The sequence below is a fragment of the Arachis hypogaea genome, chromosome 10, assembly GCF_003086295.3.
Source record: "Arachis hypogaea cultivar Tifrunner chromosome 10, arahy.Tifrunner.gnm2.J5K5, whole genome shotgun sequence".
Classification (NCBI taxonomy): domain Eukaryota; kingdom Viridiplantae; phylum Streptophyta; class Magnoliopsida; order Fabales; family Fabaceae; genus Arachis; species Arachis hypogaea.
Window position 1 is genome coordinate 47793016 of NC_092045.1, and position 22113 is coordinate 47815128.

Below are 22113 nucleotides of genomic sequence, written 5' to 3' on the forward strand. Positions count from 1 at the left end.
TAAAGTATTAATGACAGAAAAACAGACAGAGACTAGCGAACGAACTAGGGCAACATAGTTAGTCCTTGAATTGCGAATAAGGTTAGGTATTATATGAAAATTTAAACTATTTCAATATAGACTTAATGAACCTATACTTGGGATAGACTAACTATTCATACCCAAATTTACATAAGCTTTAAATACATACGTTAAGCAGAGCAATCAGTGTAGAGTAGAGAAACACAGAAACAGATTAAGCCGAGTAAAGTAAAGAGATAAAGAGAAAAAGAGTAATATAGATACAGATGAAAAGAATAATCAGAGAAGAGAAAAAATATAGAACAGAGTAATTAAAGCAGAGTAAAGAGATATAGAGAAAAGAAAAACCAGAACAGGGTAAAGAGATATAAAGAGAAGAGTATTATAATAAAGAGATATTTGTATATATATTGGTTGGTTGATGCAACCCAGAGCTATCTCTATATATATGTATATTAGTTGCTTGAGGCAACCCAGAGCTTCTGTAGGGAAACTAAGTTACCTACAGCTATTTTCTTCTTCCCTAGAGTAGAGCAGAGCAGAGTATATTTATATTTTCCTGCAGTAAGCAGAGGCTGTCTCAAATGAGCGGCTATTATTATATGCGCATTTATTTAGGAACGGAAAATCGCATTCGGGAAATCGAGATTACTTGTGACCGGATAAATGTCGGGATTGCGGGCAGCCAACCGACACATGAGCTCATGACCTGTACTAGGGGTAGACATGCATCATTCTTGTCTACGCATCATTCTCTGTTGCTTTCCTTCTTGTGCATGAACTATTTCTTTATGTTTGTCTGTTTGAGTGCTATATCTGTGCTTTATTTCCTTGTGTTCTTCTGTTGTGTTCTGTTTTCTATTTTTTTTATCTATTTTTAACTTCTATTTACTACTTTACTGTATCCTATTATCTATCTGTTAATCAAAACCGAATAAATGAATGTAACTAACAACCCCGACCCTACTAAGAACTCCCCAGTTCTTACCCCTTCTCTCCCTTCCTCCCCCTCAGATGGAGACGGGCGTGATCTTCTATGAGTTCGAAGACCCTTATGTCTACGAGGATCCGGTACATCACAGTTACTTCATCATGGGATTGGAGCCTCGTATTAGACGATATGCGTTACCTAATCGAGCTTTTCAACATCCTCTGTCTAGCCCGCAATTTGACCCCGATGCTCCTTACAACTTTTCCTTATCCTGGTTACATCCTAACGCACCTGTACATCCTTTTCCTGATGATCCTGAGCACCCTATACCAACTCAACCTTTGAATGAGGTGAAACCTGAGCCTATCATTCCTGATGAGCCTGAATTAGCTGGTGACTACGTACCTGTGATACCACCAGAGTGGGACTTTCCCCCTGAGCCGATCCCTGACTTTCCACATCCTGATGAGCAGGCACTACCGGACGGTGGGGTAGTCCCTATTTATGCAAACGGACCTGTGCTCACCAATGGTTTTGTACATAGTCACATCAGTGTTTCTGGTGGATCTGAGGGTATAACTGTAGCTACGGATGTTGATGAGGAAGAGGATCCTGAGATAGAGGTAGAGCAGGATGATGAGATGGACGAGCCTCACGGCGATTCTCCGAACGGCCACATGTAGATATAGTTTGACTGCAGAAGGGGCTTTTTTTGATGACACTCTAGTCTGACATTATTTGTTAGTTAGTCTCTCACTTGTGTTAGTACACCCGAGAGCTAGGAGCTATATAGTGGTTAGGCTAGCCTGGGCGCCAGGTTAGCGGCTTTTTGTATGGGCCAGGCCCAGGGAGTGTCGTGTAAATATTAGCTACGCAAGATGACGAGGATGTAAACTGACTTGATCTTGTGTAAACGCTACATGTTTTGTTATATTGTACATGATGTATATTATCAGCTGCGTTTCTATGTTTAGTTATGCTTCTTTTTTATTTCTCTCAATGTATGCTTGTTTATTTTACCTGATTATCCGCAATGAATAAAAAAAATTACTCGTAAAATTGGCATCGCTCTAACAAGGAACAGGCTCATATATAAAATAATAGTTAATAATTAGGAAGGATAAGTTAGTAACACTTAACTTCTTGTATGACCATGTGATGAGCGGATAATTTATACGCTTTTTGGCATTGTTTTTATATAGTTTTTAGTAAGTTTGAGCTACTTTTAGGGATGTTTTCATTAGTTTTTATGTTAAATTCATATTTCTGGACTTTACTATGAGTTTGTGTGTTTTTCTGTGATTTCAGGTAAATTCTGGCTGAAATTGAGGGACTTGAGCAAAACTCTGAAAAAGGCTGACAAAAGGACTGCTGATGCTGTTGGAATCTGACCTCCCTGCACTCGAAATGGATTTTCTGGAGCTATAGAACGCCAAATGGCGCGCTCTCAACGGCGTTGGAAAGTAGACATCCAAAGCTTTCCAGCAATATATAATAGTCCATGCTTTATTCGAAGATTGATGACGTAACTTGGCGTTGAACGCCAAGTTCATGATGCTGTCTGGAGTTAAACGCCAGAAACACGTCATAACTCGGAGTTCAACTCCAAGAGAAGCCTCAGCTCGTGGATTAATCAAGCTCAGCCCAAGCATACACCAAGTGGGCCCCGGAAGTGGATTTATGCATCAATTACTTACTCATGTAAACCCTATGAGCTAGTTTATTATAAATAGAACATTTATCTATTGTATTAAAAATCTTTTGACAGTTTAATCTCTTGAGTATTCGGTCACTTGATCATGGAGAGGGCTGGCCATTCGGCCATGCCTGAACCCTTTGCTTATGTATTTTCAACGGTGGAGTTTCTGCACACCATAGATTAAGGGTGTGGAGCTCTGCTGTACCTCAAGTATTAATGCAATTCTATTTTCTTTTATTCAAATCTCTCTTATTCTTATTCCAAGATATTCATTCGCACCCAAGAACATGATGAATGTAATGATGAAAGTGACGATCATTATCATTCTCACTTATGAACGCACGTGATTGACAACCACTTCCGTTCTACATGCAACCGAGCTTGAATGCGTATCTCTTAGATTCCCCAACAGAATCTTCGTGGTATAAGCTAGATAGATGGCGGCATTTATGAGGATTCGGAAAGTCTTACCTTGTCTGTGGTATTCCGAGTAGGATCCTGGGAATCCGGAAAGTCTAACCTTGTCTGTGGTATTCCGAGTAGGATTCCGGTAATGAATGACTGTGACGTACTTCAAACTTGCAAGTGCTGGGCGTTAGTGACAGACGCAAAAGAATCAAGGGATTCTACTCCAGTAGGCGCAGGAACCAACCAGTGATTAGCCGTGCTGTGACAGAGTGCGTGAGCGTAGTTTTCACTGCGAGGATGGGATGTAGCCATCAACCATGGGTGATGCCTCCAGACGATTAGCCATGCGAGTGACAGCCGCATAGGATCATTTTCCCGAGAGGATTGAAAGTAGCCACCGCTGATGGTGAACCCCTATACACAGCTTGCCATGGAAAGGAGTAAGAAGGATTGGGTTGAAGCAGTAGGAGAGCAGACGTCCTTGAGCTATGCAGCATCTCCATTCGCTTATCTGAAATTCCCACCAATGAGTCTGCATAAGTATTCTATCCCTTTTACAATTTATTTTCTTATTTCTATTTTCAAAAACCCATAAACCAATTTTAATCTGCCTGACTGAGATTTACAAGGTGACCATAGCTTGCTTCATACCAACAATCTCTGTGGGATCGACCCTTACTCACGTAAGGTTTATTACTTGGACGACCCAGTACACTTGCTGGTTAGTTGAACGGAGTTGTGAGTTCAAATAAAGACAATTATTGAATAAATCCATACAAGTACAAAGAATAGTGATCACAATTTCGTCCACCAAGTTTTTGGCGCCGTTGCCGGGGATTGTTCGAGTATGGACAACTGACGGTTCATCTTGTTGCTCAGATTAGGTAATTTTCTTTTCAAAAACTTTTTCAAAAAAAATTTTTTCTTTCTTTTTCGTTTTTCCAAAAATTTTTTCGAAAACAAAAAGTAATAAAAATACAAAAAAATTAGAAAATCATAAAAATCAAAATTATTTTGTGTTCTTGTTTGAGTCTTGTGTTAATCTTTAAGTTTGGTGTCAATTGCATGCTTTTAAAATTTTTCTTGCATTTTTTCAAAAATCTCATGCATTCATAGTGTTCTTCATGATCTTCAAGTTGTTCTTAACAAGTCTTCTTGTTTGATCTTGATGATTTCTTGTTTTGTGTTGTTTGTTGTTTTTCATGTGCACTTTTGCATTCATATTTTCCATGCATTAAAGATTTCTAAGTTTGGTGTCTTGCATGTTTTCTTTGCATTAAAAATTTTTCAAAATTATGTTCTTGATGTTCATCATGATCTTCAAAGTGTTCTTGGTGTTCATCTTGACATTCATAGCATTCTTGCATGCATTCATTGTTTTGATCTAAAAATTTCATGCATTGAATATTTTTGTTGTTTTTCTCTTTCATAATTAAAAATTCAAAAAATCAAAAAAATATCTTTTCCTTATTTTCCTCCAAATTTTCGAAATTTTGGGTTGACTTGGTCAAAAATTTTTAAAATTAGTTGTTTCTTACAAGTCAAGTCAAAATTTCAATTTTAAAAATCTTATCTTTTCAAAATCTTTTTCAAAAATCATATCTTTTTCATTTTTTTATAATTTTCGAAAAATTCAAAAATCTTTTTCAAAATATTTTCAAAATCTTTTTCTTATCTTTTATATCTAATTTTCGAAAATTAACTAACAAGTAATGTGATTGGTTCAAAAATTTGAAGTTTGTTACTTTCTTGTTAAGAAAGGTTCAATCTTTAAGTTCTAGAATCTTATCTTGTAGTTTCTTGTTAGTTAAGTAATTTTAAATTTAAATCTTTTTCAAAATATCTTTTTCAAATATATCTTTTTATCTTTTATCTTATCTTTTTCAAAAATTTTATCTTTTTCAAAATTTGATTTCAAAATATCTTATCTAACTTCTTATTCTCTTATCTTTTTCAAAATTTGATTTCAAATCTTTTTCAATCAACTAACTAACTTTTTGTTTGTTTCTTATCTTTTTCAAAACCACCTAACTACTTTTCCCTCTCTAATTTTCGAAAATTCTCCCTCTCTTTTTCAAAAATTCTTTTTGTTTTAAATTTTAATTTTAATTATATTTTGTCTTTGATTTTCGAAAATTACTAACCTCTTTTTCAAAAATTATTTTCGAAATCTTCCTTCTCTTTTTCTTCTATTTAATTATTTAATTACTAACACTTCTCTTCACCTCTCTTCATCCAAAAATCTGAATCCCCATCTCCATTCTTCTAACCCCTTTCTTCTTCTACTAACATAAGGGAATCTCTATACTGTGACATAGAGGATTCCTCTTTCTTTTCTTGTTTTCTTCTCTTTCATATGAGCAGGAACAGGGAAAAAGGCACTCTTGTTGAAGTTGATCCAGAACCTGAAAGGACTCTAAAGAGAAAATTAAGAGAAGCTAAATTACAACAATCTAGAAATAACCTTTCAGAAATTTTCGAACAAGAGAAGGAGATGGCAGCCAAAAATAATAATAATAATAATGCAAGGAGAATGCTTGGTGACTTCACAAAGCCAACATCCAAGTTTGATGGAAGAAGCATCTCCATTCCTGCCATTGGAGCCAATAACTTTGAGCTTAAGCCTCAACTAGTTGCATTAATGCAACAAAACTGCAAGTTTTATGGACTTCCATCTGAAGATCCTTATCAGTTCTTAACTGAGTTCTTGCAGATCTGTGAAACTGTAAAGACGAATGGAGTAGATCCTGAAGTCTACAGACTCATGCTTTTCCCTTTTGCTGTAAGAGACAGAGCTAGAATATGGTTGGATTCACAACCTAAGGATAGCCTGGATTCCTGGGATAAGCTGGTCACTGCTTTCTTAGATAAATTCTTTCCTCCTCAAAAGCTGAGCAAGCTGAGAGTGGATGTTTAAACCTTCAAACAAAAAGATGGTGAATCCCTCTATGAAGCTTGGGAAAGATACAAGCAGCTGACCAAAAGATGTCCATCTGACATGTTTTCAGAATGGACCCTATTAGATATATTCTATTATGGTCTCACTGAATTTTCGAAAATGTCATTGGACCATTCTGCAGGTGGATCTATTCACCTGAAGAAGACGCCTGAAGAGGCTCAAGAACTCATTGACATGGTTGCAAACAACCAGTTCATGTACACCTCTGAGAGGAATTCCGTGAATAATGGGATACCTCAGAAGAAAGGAGTTCTTGAAATTGATGCTCTGAATGCCATATTGGCTCAGAACAAAATGTTGACTCAACAGGTCAACATGATCTTTCAAAATCTGAATGGATTGCAACATGCATCCAACAGTACTAGAGAGGTAGCTTCTGAAGAAGCTTATGATCCTGAGAACCCTGCCATGGCAGAGGTTAATTACATGGGTGAACCTTATGGAAACACCTATAACCCATCATGGAGAAATCATCCAAATTTCTACTGGAAGGATCAACAAAAGCCTCAACAAGGCTTTAACAATGGTGGACGCAATAGGCTAAGCAATAGCAAGCCATATCCGTTATCTTCTCAGCAACAGACAGAGAATTCTGAACAAAACACTTCTAATTTAGCCAATATAGTCTCTGATCTGTCAAAGGCCACTTTCAGTTTCATGAATGAAACAAGATCCTCCATTAGAAATTTGGAGGCACAAGTGGGCCAGCTGAGTAAAAAAGTTATTGAAACTCCTCCCAGTATTCTCCCAAGCAATACAGAAGAAAATCCAAAAGGAGAGTGGAAGGCCATTGATGTGATCAATGTGGCCGAATGCACAAGGGAGGAGGAGGACGAAAATCCTAGTGAGGAAGACCTCCTGGGACGTCCCTCAAGCAAGAAGGAGTTTCCTATTAAGGATCCAAAGGAATCTGAGGCCCATACAGAGACCATAGAAAATCTCCTTCTGCCATTCATGAGCTCTGAAGACTATTCATCCTCTGAAGAGGATGAAGATGTGACTGGAGAGCAAGTTGCTCAATATTTAGGAGCTATCATGAAGCTGAATGCCAAGCTGTTTGGTAATGAGACTTGGGAAAGTGAACCTCCCTTGCTCATTAGTGAACTAGATATTTGGATTCAGAAAACTCTACCTCAAAAGAAACAAGATCCTGGCAAGTTCTTAATACCTTGTACCATTGGCACCATGAGCTTTGAAAAAGCTCTATGTGATCTTGGGTCAGGGATAAATCTTATGCCACTCTCTGTAATGGAGAAGCTGGGGATCATTGAGGTACAACCTGCCTTGTTCTCATTACAATTGGCAGACAAGTCAATGAGACAAGCTTATGGAATAGTAGAGGACGTGTTAGTAAAGGTTGAAGGCCTTTACATCCCTGCTGATTTCATAATCCTAGACACTAGGAAGGAAGATGATGAATGCATCATCCTAGGAAGACCTTTCCTAGCCACAGAAGGAGCTGTGATAGATGTCAACAGAGGAGAATTAGTCCTTCAATTGAATGGGGACTACCTTGTGTTTAAAGCACATGGCCATCCCTCTGTGACAAAAGAGAGTAAGCATGAAGAGCTTCTCTCAGTTCAGAGTCAAGAAGAGCCCACACGGTCAAACTCTAAGTTTGGTGTTGTGAGGCCACAACCAAACTCTAAGTTTGGTGTTCAGACCCCATATCCAAACTCTAAGTTTGGTGTTGGGACCACACTAACATTGACCTGATCACCTTGTGGCTCCATGAGAGCCACTGTCAAGCTATTGACATTAAAGAAGCGCTTGTTGGGAGGCAACCCAATTTTATTTATCTAATTTTATTTTATTTTGTTTTATTGTTATTTTGTGTTTTATTAGGTACATGATCATGAGGAGTCACAAAAAAAATCAAAAAAAATTAAAAACAGAGTCAAAAACAGAAGAAAAAAATTTTCACCCTGGAGGACGCACGGGCTGGCGTTCAACGCCAGAAAGATGCATCTGGCTGGCGTTCAACGCCAGAACAGAGCACCATTCTGGCGCTGAACGCCAGAAACAAGCAACATCCTGGCGCTGAACGCCAGCAACAAGCATGAAACTGGCGTTCAACGCCAGAAACATGCATCACATGGGCGTTGAACGCCCAGAACGTGCACCAATGGGCGTTTGAACGCCAGAATGATGCACGAAGGCATTTTACATGCCTATTTGGTGCAGGGATGGAATTCCTTGACACCTCAGGATCTGTGGACCCCACAGGATCCCCACCTACCATATTCCCACCTTACCTCTTAATCCTATTTTTGTGATTTGTATCCCCATGTCACAAATCCCAACACTCCTCACATCAAACCCACTCTTCCCCATAAACCCCACCTACCTTCATAAAATTCAAAACCTCTCCCCACCCAATCCCACCCATATAGCCGAATCCATCTCCCCTCACTCACCCCATTTTCTTCTTCTTCTTCTTCCTCTCTTCTTTCTTCTCTTGCTCGAGGGCGAGCAATATTTTAAGTTTGGTGTGGTAAAAGCATAGATTTTTTTTGCTTTTCCATTACCATTAATGGCACCTAAGGCCAGAGAAACCTCAAAAGGAAGACAAAAAGCTTCCACCTCTGAGTCATGGGAGATGGAAAGACTAATATAAGCCGTCTTAGCTCAGTGGTAGAACATGTGGCTGCAAATCAAGAGATCCCTGAGATACCTTAGGGGATAAGGTTTCCTCCAAACAACTATTGGGAGCAACTCAACACTTCTTTAGAAGGTTTGAGTCACAATTAAGGGTGGAACATCATGAGCACTCCATCATTCTCCAAGAAATAAGAGAAGATCAAAGAGCAATGAGGGAGGAGCAACGAAGGCAAGGAAGGGACATAGAAGAGCTAAAGAACACCATTGGTTCTTCAAGAAGGCACCACCCTCATTCAGGTGGATTCATTCCTTGTTCTTTATTTCTTTCTGTTTTCGGTTTTTAATATTGTGTTTTCTGTCTCTACTTCATGATCATTAGTATGTAACCATGCCTTAAAGCTATGAATAAAATCCATTAATCCTTCACCTCTCTTAAATGAAAAATGTTTTAATTCAAAAGAACAAGAAGTACATAAATTTCGAATTTATCCTTGAATTTAATTTAATTATATTGATGTGGTGGCAATACTTTTTGTTTTCTGAATGAAAGCTTGAACAGTGCATATTTTTGATCTTGTTGTTTATGAGTGTTAAAATTGTTGGTTCTTGAAAGAATGATGAACAAAGAGAAATGTTATTGATGATCTGAAAAATCATGAAATTGATTCTTGAAGCAAGAAAAAGTAGTGAAAAAGGAAGCTTGCGAAAAAAAAAAAGTGGCGAAAAAAATAGAAAGAAAAAGAAGGAGCAGTAGAAAAAGCCAATAGCCCTTAAAACCAAAAGGCAAGGGTAAAAAGGATCCAAGGCTTTGAGCATCAATGGATAGGAGGGCCCAAGGAAATAAAATCCAGGCCTAAGCGGCTAAATCAAGCTGTCCCTAACCATGTGCTTGTGTCATGAAGGTCCAAGTGAAAAGCTTGAGACTAAGTGGTTAAAGTCGCGATCCAAGGCAAAAGAGTGTGCTTAAGAGCTCTGGACACCACTAACTGGGGACTCTAGCAAAGCTGAGTCACAATCTGAAAAGGTTCACCCAGTTATGTGTCTGTGGCATTGATGTATCCGGTGGTAATACTGGAAAACAAAGTGCTTAGGGCCACGGCCAAGACTCATAAGTAGCTGTGTTCAAGAATCAACATGCTTAACTAGGAAAGTCAATAACACTATCTGAAATTCTGAGTTCCCAGAGATGCCAATCACTCTGAACTACAAAGGAAAAAGGGAGATGCCAAAACTATTCAGAAGCAAAAAGCTACAAGTCCCGCTCATCTAATTAAATTAATATTCATTGATATTTTGGAATTTATAGTATATTCTCTTCTTTTTATCTTATTTGATTTTCAGTTGCTTGGGGACAAGCAACAATTTAAGTTTGGTGTTGTGATGAGCGGATAATTTATACGCTTTTTGGCATTGTTTTTATATAGTTTTTAGTAAGTTTGAGCTACTTTTAGGGATGTTTTCATTAGTTTTTATGTTAAATTCACATTTCTGGACTTTACTATGAGTTTGTGTGTTTTTCTGTGATTTCAGGTAAATTCTGGCTGAAATTGAGGGACTTGAGCAAAACTCTGAAAAAGGCTGACAAAAGGACTGCTGATGCTGTTGGAATCTGACCTCCCTGCACTCGAAATGGATATTCTGGAGCTACAGAACTCCCAATGGCGCGCTCTCAACGGCGTTGGAAAGTAGACATCCAGAGCTTTCCAGCAATATATAATAGTCCATGCTTTATTCGAAGATTGACGACGTAACTTGGCGTTGAACGCCAAGTTCATGCTGCTGTCTGGAGTTAAACGCCAGAAACACGTCATAACGCGGAGTTCAACTCCATGAGAAGCCTCAGCTCGTGGATTAATCAAGCTCAGCCCAAGCATACACCAAGTGGGCCCCGGAAGTGGATTTATGCATCAATTACTTACTCATGTAAACCCTAGGAGCTAGTTTATTATAAATAGAACATTTATCTATTGTATTAAAAATCTTTTGACAGTTTAATATCTTGAGTATTCGGTCACTTGATCATGGAGAGGGCTGGCCATTCGGCCATGCCTGAACCCTTTGCTTATGTATTTTCAACGGTGGAGTTTCTGCACACCATAGATTAAGGGTGTGGAGCTCTGCTGTACCTCAAGTCTTAATGCAATTCTATTTTCTTTTATTCAAATCTCTCTTATTCTTATTCCAAGATATTCATTCGCACCCAAGAACATGATGAATGTAATGATGAAAGTGACGATCATTATCATTCTCACTTATGAACGCACGTGATTGACAACCACTTCCGTTCTACATGCAACCGAGCTTGAATGCGTATCTCTTAGATTCCCCAACAGAATCTTCGTGGTATAAGCTAGATAGATGGCGGCATTTATGAGGATCCGGAAAGTCTTACCTTGTCTGTGGTATTCCGAGTAGGATCCTGGGAATCCGGAAAGTCTAACCTTGTCTGTGGTATTCCGAGTAGGATTCCGGTAATGAATGACTGTGACGTACTTCAAACTTGCAAGTGCTGGGCGTTAGTGACAGACACAAAAGAATCAAGGGATTCTACTCCAGTAGGCGCAGGAACCAACCAGTGATTAGCCGTGCTGTGACAGAGTGCGTGAGCGTAGTTTTCACTGCGAGGATGGGATGTAGCCATCAACCATGGGTGATGCCTCCAGACGATTAGCCATGCGAGTGACAGCCGCATAGGATCATTTTCCCGAGAGGATTGAAAGTAGCCACCGCTGATGGTGAACCCCTATACACAGCTTGCCATGGAAAGGAGTAAGAAGGATTGGGTTGAAGCAGTAGGAGAGCAGACGTCCTTGAGCTATGCAGCATCTCCATTCGCTTATCTGAAATTCCCACCAATGAGTCTGCATAAGTATTCTATCCCTTTTACAATTTATTTTCTTATTTCTATTTTCAAAAACCCATAAACCAATTTTAATCTGCCTGACTGAGATTTACAAGGTGACCATAGCTTGCTTCATACCAACAATCTCTGTGGGATCGACCCTTACTCACGTAAGGTTTATTACTTGGACGACCCAGTACACTTGCTGGTTAGTTGAACGGAGTTGTGAGTTCAAATAAAGACAATTATTGAATAAATCCATACAAGTACAAAGAATAGTGATCACAATTTCGTCCACCAAGTTTTTGGCGCCGTTGCCGGGGATTGTTCGAGTATGGACAACTGACGGTTCATCTTGTTGCTCAGATTAGGTAATTTTCTTTTCAAAAACTTTTTCAAAAAATTTTTTTTCTTTCTTTTTCGTTTTTCCAAAAATTTTTTCGAAAACAAAAAGTAATAAAAATACAAAAAAATTAGAAAATCATAAAAATCAAAATTATTTTGTGTTCTTGTTTGAGTCTTGTGTTAATCTTTAAGTTTGGTGTCAATTGCATGCTTTTAAAATTTTTCTTGCATTTTTTCAAAAATCTCATGCATTCATAGTGTTCTTCATGATCTTCAAGTTGTTCTTAACAAGTCTTCTTGTTTGATCTTGATGATTTCTTGTTTTGTGTTGTTTGTTGTTTTTCATGTGCACTTTTGCATTCATATTTTCCATGCATTAAAGATTTCTAGGTTTGGTGTCTTGCATGTTTTCTTTGCATTAAAAATTTTTCAAAATTATGTTCTTGATGTTCATCATGATCTTCAAAGTGTTCTTGGTGTTCATCTTGACATTCATAGCATTCTTGCATGCATTTATTGTTTTGATCTAAAAAAGCTAAAGAGGCCCATCAAAAGGAACGCAGCCCAAAACCTAAAGGCCGAAAAGGCCTAGAAAAGGCGGTTCCACAAAGATAGAGATAAAACTCCCAAAAGATAACATAAGATAAGAATATCTTATCCAGGGGAGATCACGGCCAACTACTATAAATACACTGGAGCACCCAGGTATGACACATTCCACATTCTACACATATCTGCTTGGACCCATGCTAACTTAAGCATCGGAGTGTCATTGCAGGTACAACCACCAACCACTCTACATATCAAGCTCGGGTCATCAGTCCCCCCACCTCGGGCTTCTCCAAAGACGACCGAGCTACACGTTTCAGGTAACCCTCGGAACATTGGCGCCGTTGCCGGGGACCCTGGAAGTCATCCCTCTACCATGGCGGACGACCCTCTCAACAATGGCCACGCCGCATCAGAACAAGAGGACGAAGTTGACACCGGAGAACGACCGGACAGCCCTCTATCACCACGCACTCCAGGAGGAAACAAACAGAATCGCCCAAAGACATCACTCCCAAACAAAGATCCACAAAATTCCGAAAAAGAAAAGAGCTCGAAAATTCTAGAAGCAGTCCGGGCACAACAAAACCGACTGAAACAACTCGAAGAGGACATAAAAAAGCAGAAAGAAACTGAACAAGATCTGAGAAGGGAGGCTCGAAAGCGCAGAGAATTAGAAGAAAAACTACGGAAAATAGAGGCCAATCTAAAAGACCGGACAGAACGCGGCACCACCCCCGAATGCAACCATGATCCCTTCACGCAAGAGATCATGAAGGAGAAGGTACCACGAAATTTCAAGCCACCCGATATGGATCTCTACGACGGCACCACCGATCCAAGTCACCACCTCAACAACTTCAGAAGCAGAATGTACCTAGTCGACGCCTCCGACGCGATTCGGTGCAAAGCCTTCCCCACCACTCTCACCAAGTCAGCCATGAAGTGGTTCGACAACCTACCACCAAGATCAATCACCAGCTTCGAGGACCTAACCAAAAAATTCCTAACAAGGTTCTCCATTCAAAAAGACAAGACAAAACATGCCCCCAGTCTACTCGGGATCAAACAAGGTAACCAAGAAACTCTCCGAGAATACATGGAGCGATTCAACAAAGCCTGCCTGGACATACAACACTTGCCCACTGAAGCGGCCATCATGGGACTAGCAAACGGCCTAAAAGAGGGACCGTTTAGCCAGTCCCTATCCAAACGATACCCGACCTCCCTATACGAGGTGCAGGAGCGGGCAGAAAAATATATCAACATGGAGGAAACCTCCCAGCTAAGAGACTCTTCTAGGAAGGAATCAACCTACCCATTCCGAGATCGAGATCGGGAACAGAAGAAGAAAGAAGAACCCAACTCGGACAAGCCACGGAAGTACCACAACTACACCCCCCTCCGAGTCTCCCTGGTAGACGTCTACAGAGAAGTATGCCACACCGAGAAGATCCCCCCGCCCCGACCGCTAAAGCACAAGAGAGCGGGGAGAGATCGGTCCGAATACTGTGAATATCACAAGCTCTACGGTCATTCTACTAACGACTGCTACGACCTAAAAAATGTTATAGAAAAGCTAGCCAGAGAAGGGAAACTCGACAGATACATAGCAGAGAAAGGAGAAGAGACCAGGAAGAGAAGGCGGGGAGATAACGAAGATCGGGCCGAACAAATCCCGCGAACCCCTGAAAGGCACGTTCACATGATAAATGGAGGTTTTGCAGGCGGAGGAACATCCAGATCCTCGCGAAAAAGACACCTCAAAGAAGTCTACCACGCCCGAGAAGACAGTCCCCTGCCCGAACTACCTACTATCTCGTTTACCCGAGAAGATGCTCAAGGGATAATACCCGGGCACGACGATCCAATGGTAATCACCATTATCCTAGCAAACGCCAACTTACATCGAACCCTGATTGACCAGGGAAGCTCAGCAGATATCCTGTTCAAAACGGCCTTCGACAAGCTCGGACTTGAAGAAAAAGAACTAAAGGCCTATCCCACCGACCTATTTGGGCTAGGAGATACCCCGATCCATCCCTTAGGATACATCTCGCTACACACTACCTTCGGAAAAGGCGAGCAATCTAAAACATTAAGCATCGATTACATTATAGTCGACGTCACTTCAGCATACAATGCCCTCATTGGGCGACCAACCCTAAACAGACTGGCAGCTATAGTCTCGACACCACACCTCTGTATGAAGTTCCCTACCACAAAAGGAATCGCTACCCTAAAAGGCGACCAAAAACTGGCACGGCGATGCTACAACGAAAGCCTGAGCTTAAAAGGAAAAGAGATCAACACAATAGAACTCGGGCGAGTTCAAGCCCGAGAAGATCTTCGGCCACAACCAGAGGGAGAAACCGAAAGAGTCCAGATCGGGAACACATCTGAAAAAGTAACAAACATAGGAGCAAACCTCGAAACGGGCCTAAAAGAGGAACTCATAACCCTCTTAAGGGAGAATTCCGACCTCTTCGCCTGGAAAGCCTCCGACATGCCAGGCATAAGCCCCGACCTGATGTGCCATAAGCTATCAGTGTACCCGGGATCCCGACCTGTCCAACAAAGACGCAGGAAGCTCGGACCCGAACGCATGCAAGCAATAGAAGAACAAGTACAAGCACTACTAGATGCAGGGTTCATTAGGGAAGTCAAATACCCCCTATGGCTCGCAAACGTGGTCCTGGTAAAAAAGCCCAATGGAAAATGGAGGATGTGCGTCGATTACACGGATCTCAACAAAGCCTGCCCCAAAGACCCATATCCACTACCAAACATTGACGCCTTAGTAGACGCAGCCTCAGGCTACAGATATCTCTCCTTCATGGACGCATACTCAGGATACAATCAAATCCCGATGTACGGACCCGACCGAGAAAAGACCTCGTTCATAACCCCAAGGGCAAACTACTGCTACGTCGTAATGCCCTTCGGGCTAAAGAACGCAGGGGCAACCTACCAGAGGCTAATGAACAAAGTGTTCTCAGAGCACATCGGACTACAGCTGGAGGTGTACGTTGACGACATGCTGGTAAAGACACAAGAAGACAGAAACTTGCTTACCGACCTCACCAGTGTCTTCGGCACCCTCAGAAAACACAACATGAGACTTAACCCGACAAAGTGCACCTTCGCCGCAGAAGCCGGAAAGTTCCTAGGCTTCATGCTGACTCAAAGGGGCATCGAAGCGAACCCGGACAAATGCCAGGCAATACTCAATATGAAGAGCCCGACATGTGTCAAAGAAGTACAACAACTGAATGGAAGGCTAGCTGCCCTATCAAGATTCTTGGCAGGATCAGCGATAAAGTCACTACCTCTCTACTCACTCCTAAAGAAAGGAAAACCCTTCTCATGGACCCCGGAGTGCGAAAAAGCCTTTCAAGAGTTCAAGGAATTCCTCGGGCAGCCACCAATCCTAACCCGACCTCTAAAAGGGGAAGAACTCGTACTATACCTCTCGGTTGGACATCGAGCAGTCGCTTCATCGTTAATACGAGAAAACGACCAAGGACAACAACCCATATACTTTGTAAGCAAGGCACTACAAGGGGCCGAGTTAAACTATCAAAAGATAGAAAAATTCGCCTACGCCCTAGTGTTCACAACTCGAAGGCTCCGTCCCTACTTTCAAGCCCACACCATCAAAGTCCGGACAAACCAACCCATGCGACACATCCTGCAAAAAACAGACCTGGCAGGACGAATACTATAATGGGCGGTGGAACTGTCCGAGTTCGACCTCCACTATGAAGCCCGGACTGCCATAAAATCTTAGTATCTAGCCGACGTCATCGCAGAATACACGGAGACCCCTGGAACCCCACTCTCATGGAACCTGTATGTCGACGGATCCTCAAACAAAACAGGAAGCGGAGCCGGGGTTATACTCGAAAGCGACCAAGGAACACGGATAGAACTATCCCTAAAATTCAAGTTCCAGGCTTCGAACAACCAAGCCGAATACGAGGCCCTACTAGCAGGTCTAAAGCTAGCCGAAGAGGTCGGAGCCCAGAGAATCGCGATCTTCAGCGACTCCCAGGTCGTCACATCACAAGTAAATGGAAGCTACCAGGCCAAAGACCCAACTATGAAAAAATACCTGGACCAAACACAGGCGCAATTACACCACTTTTCAGAAATACAAATCCAGCACATACCTCGGGAACAAAACGCCCGAGCAGACGCTCTCTCAAAGCTCGCCAGCACTAAACCCGGAGGCAACAACAGAAGTCTCCTCCAAGAAACCATACAATCTCCCTCCGTGCTAAGAGAGGAAGAAACGCTGAATATATCCAACCAACAGCAAGGATGGATGACCCCCATACTCAACTACCTGAAGTCGGGAACTCTCCCCGCCGAAAGAAAGGAAGCTAAAAGACTCACAAAAGACGCCCAGAATTATACACTAATACACGACGTATTATACAGAAGAGGATTCTCAAACCCCCTCCTTAGGTGCGTCCCAACCTCAGAAGCAAAAAGCGTCCTCGAGGAAGTCCACGGAGGCATGTGTGGGAACCACCTCGGAGCTCGGGCACTGTCCAAGAAAGTAGTCAGAGCCGGGTTCTACTGGCCGACCTTGCAAAGAGACGCAACGGAGTTTGTGAAAATATGCCCCCCTGCCAAAAACACGCCAATTTTCACAAGGCACCACCCGAAGACCTTATCAGCATCACCGCACCATGGCCCTTCGCAAAATGGGGACTCGACCTACTCGGCCCGTTCCCACAAGGACCGGGGCAAGTCAAATACCTCATAGTAGGGGTCGACTACTTCACAAAGTGGATCGAAGCTGAACCCTTAGCCACCATTACGGCTCAGAAAAGTCGCAAATTCCTATACAAAAAAATTGTCACGAGATTCGGAGTCCCCTACTCCATCACAACGGACAATGGAACACAATTCACGGACACAAGTTTTCAGAACTTGGTGGCCGAACTAAAAATCAAACAGCAATTCACCTCGGTCGAGCACCCACAAGCCAATGGACAAGCAGAGGCTGCAAATAAAGTCATCTTGGCCGGGTTAAAATGAAGACTCCAAGAGGCCAAGGGGGCATGGGCCGAGGAACTCCCCCAGGTACTATGGGCATATCGGACAACCCCACACTCTACAACGGGAGAATCCCCATTCCGACTAGCTTACGGGATGGAGGCAATGATTCCTATCGAAATAGAGGAAGGGTCACCCAGAGTCATCTTCTACAACGAAGAGGGCAACCCGCAGGCACAAAAGGAAGAACTCGACCTCCTCCCCGAGGTCCGAGAAAGAGCCCGGATCCAAAGAAAGAAGCCTTAAAACGGCGAAAACAAAGATTTCGAAAGCGCTTACTAGAAAGTTGCTATACAACTAAAAAGTACAAGCGAAAAAACGAAAACAAAAGATTTCGAAAACGCTTACTAGAAAGTTGCTATACAACTAAAAAGTACAAGCGAAAAAACGAAAACAAAAGATTTCGAAAACGCTTACTAAAAAGTTGCTATATAACTAAAAAGTACAAGCGAAAAAACGAAAACAAAAGTGCCAAGCGCTAGCTAAAAAGTTGTTATCCAAAAACAACTAAAAAGTATAAAAGCGGAACAAAAAGTCAAAACGCGAACAAAAATACCGCATAAATAAGCTAAAAAGTTACTACAAGTAGCTAATAAGGCAAAAAGGTGTCCAAAGCGTTCACAGAAACCATCCAAAAACAAAAAGAGCCCACAGGTCGGGCAAAACACCAAAAATAAAAGGTTACAGAGGATCAAGGTCCTTTCCGGACTCCACATCAAGAGAAGACTGTGGAGGAAACATAGAAATCGGGACTGCATCGACGGCAACGTCATCCCGGTTTGAAACCTCCACGCCAGAGCCATCCCCGGCCAAGGGTGAGGTCGGGTTCGCAACCGGAACTTTGGGGTCGGACACCGGAACCTCATCCTCGTTGGGAGCAGGAACAATCTTTCCCTCCACAACGACGTTATCCGTACTGAATAAGCTCAGATCTAGGTCGGGAGCCAGAACCCGGACCTGAGCCTTCAGATTTTCAAACATAGCATCCATACCCTTGGCCACATGACCTTCTAGCTCGTAAAAACCATCCTGAGCAGATTGCAACTTCTCCTTTGTCTCCACAAGCTCGGCATATAACCGAGTATAATTCTCCGTCGCCGCCTTCGCCATCTCCTCAGCTGCTTTCGCTGCCGCCACAGCCGTGGTAGCTTTAGCTTTCTCTTTCTCCAAAGAGGCCTCCAGCTCAGTAATCCTAGCAGCCTTCAGCTCACTAATCCTCTCAAACTCAGACTGAGCCTTCTCAAGTCGGGAGCTGGTCGCACCAATAGGGGATTTCTTGAACTCCCGAGCAATAGCGGCATGAAGACTAGCCATCCGGATACAACTCCGCCATATACTGAAAATGATGCTCCATAGACAAATCATCAGTAGAAATAAAGGTCTGAGGGAGAATATGCTGCTCAATCCAACCAAGAGCATCAAAGTCCTTATCATTGAAATCGGCAAGCTCTTGAGAGGTCTTCTGCTTCTTGGGAGGAGGACCCGAGGACAAAGGAGGAGAAGAGGTAGCAGGCCCAGAGGTCGGAGGATCCTGACTTACAGCTCGGAACTGGGGAGTCGGAATAGTCTTCGACCGAGTCTGAACACCCACAGTAGTCTTCTGCGGAGAAGATCGGGCAGAAGCCTCCCCAGCCTCGATATTTCGAGCAGCCACAGACTTCTTCGTCCGACGAAGAAACTTCATGGAATCCGCCTGAGAAGACATCTCTGCAGAAATAAAAAGAAAAGGATTACCACAACAGAAATTCCACCAAAACAAGCAAAACCAAAATACTAAGAAAAGATGAATCTCGAAGAGGTCGGGAACTACCTAACTCGGAACGGAGAAGGCTTGGATCCCCCAACATTTTCTTCGTGTCCAAGTGAGGTGCCCGACCCCATAAACTGCTCACCACACCCACAAAAGCCTGCTCCACCTCATCTAGACTCTCAAAAGTATACTTAGCAGACACTACATTCTCCTGCCAACAAAGAGGAAAAGAAGGCTCCCCACTCTCATCTAGAAAGAAAGGTCGGACGTCCCCAGTAGCCCAGACCTTGAAATAAAAGTTCTTAAAATCGTGAAAAGACTCATCATACAGGGTACAAAACTTCCTCCCCTGGTTAGCCCTAAAAGAGATCCAAGATACCTTCCCTCCACCCGAACCCGGCTTCGTCAGCACAAACAAGTAGGAAAACAGAGAAATAGAGGGAGCAACGCCCAAAAACTGACACAAAAGTTGAAACAGCTTTAAAAACGCCCAAGAATTTGGATGAAGCTGCGTAGGGGCAAGGTTACAAGACCATAACACCTCGGACTCCAGGTCGGTAAAAGGAAGTCGGACACTCAGCTTGGAGAAAAAGCAATCATAAGCGTAAAAGAAGAGCTTCTCGGAACTATCTAAAGGCGGGAAACACACTCTCTCCTCGGAATCCGGGGCTACTAGTTCATAATCTCTCTCAGACTCTCTATTTTCGCATATACTACAGTGCCTACGGAACCTAGCTAAATATTCAGAATCTACCACAGAAGGGACTTTTAAAGGAAGAGGGTCTACCCAACCAAGACCACTTGGAATCTTGGTCGACATCGCTTGAAGAACCTTTCGAGACATAAAAACTCTTACCTACAAAGAAGAAATACAACAGCAAGCAAAAATCACATAAAGAAGACAGCAAAAAACCCATTCAGCAAAACCCGAAACAAAAACGTCAGAGAAACAAAAAAGAGCCCCCCCCCATATGCAAACAACAACGGCGGCGCCTCTTTTTGGGGCAACCCAGGCATAAAAGAAACAAACAAAGAGCCACACAAAAGAACAGAAGAGAGAAGAGATGAGAACAAAACCTGGAAGAAAGAAAGAAGACGACGAGCTCCGAAAGCAAGGAGAACGAAACGGCGGCGCAGAGGAAACCCCGGAAAAATGCACGGAAAGATTCTGGGAAGAAGAAACAAAGAGAAAGAAGAAGCGGTGCTCGAAAAAGAAGATGGCGAAAACTTAGAAAAACAGGAAGGAACGGAATAAACGAAGAAAAAGGAAGGAAGCAAATAAATAATGCCTTCACAGAGCTCGAACGGAAATCGAGGAGAAACGGTAAAATGCAATAAATGCAGGAACGGCCATTTTTGAATTTTGAAAAACTACTATGCCCGAGCTCGACCTCCCAAAAAGGACGAACTCGGGCAGGGGCACTGTTCATACCCTGACCGGGCTCCTCCAACTCGGCAAAATCCATGAAAGGTCCGACCTCGTCCTAAGGCCCACGCCTGAGGTCGGACCTCGGACAAAAAAGCTAAAGAGGCCCATCAAAAGGAACGCAGCCCAAAACCTAAAGGCCGAAAAGGCCTAGAAAAGGCGGTTCCACAAAGATAGAGATAAAACTCCCAAAAGATAAGATAAGATAAGAATATCTTATCCAGGGGAGATCACGGCCAACTACTATAAATACACTGGAGCACCCAGGTATGACACATTCCACATTCTACACATATCTGCTTGGACCCATGCTAACTTAAGCATCGGAGTGTCATTGCAGGTACAACCACCAACCACTCTACATATCAAGCTCGGGTCATCAGTCCCCCCACCTCGGGCTTCTCCAAAGACGACCGAGCTACACGTTTCAGGTAACCCTCGGAACAAAATCCATACAAGTACAAAGAATAGTGATCACAATTTCGTCCACCACCATGGCATACTGGGAGTTGGGTCATTACACGTCAAAGCTCTTGACATGACACCGTACGACGGCACATCAGATCCAAGCCATCATCTCAGTAATTTCAGAAGCAGAATGTATCTCACCGATGCCTCAAATGCAATTCGGTGCAAAGCCTTCCCGACTACCTTAACAAAGACAACAATTAAATGGTTCGACAATCTGCCGCCAAGGTCCATCGCAAGCTTTGATGACTTAGATGGAACGTTTCTTGCCAGATTTTCTATCTAGAAGGACAAAACCAAGCACGCCCTAAGCCTATTAGGGATCAAACAAAGAGATCGGGAAAGTCTTCGCAACTACATGGAAAGATTCAACAAAGCATGTCTGGACATACAAAGTCTGCCAACTAAAGCAGCCATTGTGGGTCTCATCAATGGCCTACGAGAGGGACCTTTTAGTCACTATATATCAAAGAAACATCCCACATCTTTGAATAAAGTGCAAGAATGAGCAGAGAAGTAAATCAACATGGAGAAAAACTCTCGACTAGGAGAGACCTCAAAATCCGAATTCTCCTACTCCTCCTGAGGTAAAGATAAAGACTCCAAGAAAAAAGAAGATCAACATGGAGAGAAGATTAAGAAATATCACAATTACACCCCTCTTCAGGTGTCTCTTGTGGAAGTGTACCGAGAAGTATGCCACACTGAGAAGATTCCACCACCTCGACCAATTAAAAGCAAGAAAGGAGGCAGAAATCGGACGGAATACTGTGAATACCATCAAATCTATGGACATCCCACTAACGAGTGCTTCGACTTGAAGAATGTCATAGCTAGATCGGTACTTAGCCAGCAAGACAAATGAGCCTAGAAAAAGAAGAAGGAATGAAGAGGTCGGACAAACTGAACAACCACCTTGCACCCCAGAGAGACATGTCCACATGATACATGGTGCATTTGCGGGAAGAGGAATCTCCAAATCATCTCGCAAAAGGCACCTTAAAGAAGTATATCATGTCAAAAGAGGAGAAGGAGCACCCGACCTCC

At 42.4% G+C, this 22113-nt stretch overlaps 1 non-coding gene across 1 annotated transcript; it reads right to left on the minus strand.

The window, feature by feature from the left end:
* Positions 1-5955: 5955 nt before the first annotated feature.
* LOC112719385 (small nucleolar RNA R71) lies at positions 5956-6059 on the minus strand. The gene has a single exon (XR_003161688.1). It is a non-coding gene; the product is annotated as a small nucleolar RNA R71 (small nucleolar RNA).
* Positions 6060-22113: the final 16054 nt, after the last annotated feature.